Here is a 1,693-nt window from a genome sequence, read left to right as displayed (position 1 = left end):
ATCAGAAGAGATTCAACGGCTGTGTGCTTTGAATCAGGCATGTCATAACCATCAAACTGAAATCTTTGCTTTTTAACACTTGAAAAAGATCTTTTACAGAAGATCAATGCAATGCATAATTTGATTTAGTGACTACTGCCTTCCTAGACTTTGATTGTAGGTCCAAGTAAAATGAAAGCCCCAACAACTTCATTCTTTTCTGTTTGTCATGTTGTTGCTTATTTGTCCAGTGGCGTAGTTGTTGGTTTTCTTCATGTAGACGTGCCATCCATATTGAAGGCTGTATACTTTTATCTGCATCAGTAATTGCTTCAAGTCTTTTTCAGCAAGCACACTTGTGTTGTCTGTATATTGCTGGTTGTTAATGAATCTTCCTCCAATTCTGATGTCTCATTCTTCTTCATCTGGTCCAGCTTTTGAATTATTAGCTCAGCATGCAGATTTAATAAGTAGGTGAAATGATCAACAGCCATGTCACAAAACTTTCCTGATTTTAAACTACACGGTATCTCCTTGTTCTGTTCAAACAATTGCCTCTTGGTCTACATAATAGCATGAACACAGTTCAAGGTTATGGAAGTCTCATCGTTCGCATTGGTACCAATGATTTATTAGGCTCCATGCAACCTAAGGCCTTTGCATAGTCAATGAAACATAAATAAACATCTGTTTGGTATTCTCTGATTTCAGCCAAGATTTGTTTGATATCAAAAGTGATATTGCTTGTCCCATACCTCTTCTGAATCCACCTTGAATCACTGGAGGTTCTGTATTAGTGTACTGCAACAATATTCTAATTACCCTCAGCAAAATATTGAACGATGCAGGAAACCTTAAAAAAAAAAAAAGAAGAAGAAGACAAAAGGCATACACAGTGATTGCACCAAAAATAAATGGTTGATATTCTGTGATTTCAGGAGGTAGCATATAATCAAGAACTGATGATTTATAAGGAAGAAGTGAAGGCTACACTGGAGCTATTAACAGAAACAATGTCCCTGGGAATTGCCAGAATACTAGTTGCAATGTTTGACAAACCAATGCAATGCAGTTCCAATACCAGCAGGGTCCACGTAATGAGCAGGTTTTAGTGCTATTTCTAGGTAGACCAACAAAGACTAGGGGGAAAGACCAGTGAACTATTTACAGATTATCCAAAACCCATGAAAATCTATGAGTAACAACAAAATATTGTTCTATATAGTGCAAAAGATGAGGTTGGCTAGCACTGAAAATAAATAATAGTTCTATAGTGGACGCAGTCCTACTAGTGAGCAGGAGAATGGTGTTGAACCAGGGAATGTCCTATTGTGGGTGGTGCTGCTGTGAGTCAGAGGTGACTGGATGGGTCTAAGAGCAGGTTTCCAAATTTCAAGTTTCTTAGTCATGAAATCGTAATGCTTATATTAACATATCTAGAAGGGGCCAGAATTAAATGAATAAGGAGCTGCAAAGCTCCACTAAGAGCTACTAGCACAGAGAGAGCTTATGAAATATGGTTACTTCGCTACAACAAAGCACACTCATATTCTCACGCCTTGACATATCTATGATTAATGCGCCTCCCGGAGCTATGGCTTTTCTCACTGTACTTTGTGCTGCCTTAGGGGCCACCAGGGGAAAAAGTATGGATGAAATAGTGAGCCAAATGAGTGGGTTTCCAGGCCTTTAGCTCTGGATATGTCAGAACAAT

The sequence above is a fragment of the Echinops telfairi genome, unplaced genomic scaffold (genome assembly GCF_000313985.2).
Source record: "Echinops telfairi isolate 266 unplaced genomic scaffold, ASM31398v2 ScPeMD7_60;HRSCAF=208, whole genome shotgun sequence".
NCBI classification, from domain to species: Eukaryota; Metazoa; Chordata; class Mammalia; order Afrosoricida; family Tenrecidae; genus Echinops; species Echinops telfairi.
This window is presented reverse-complemented; position numbering follows the sequence as displayed.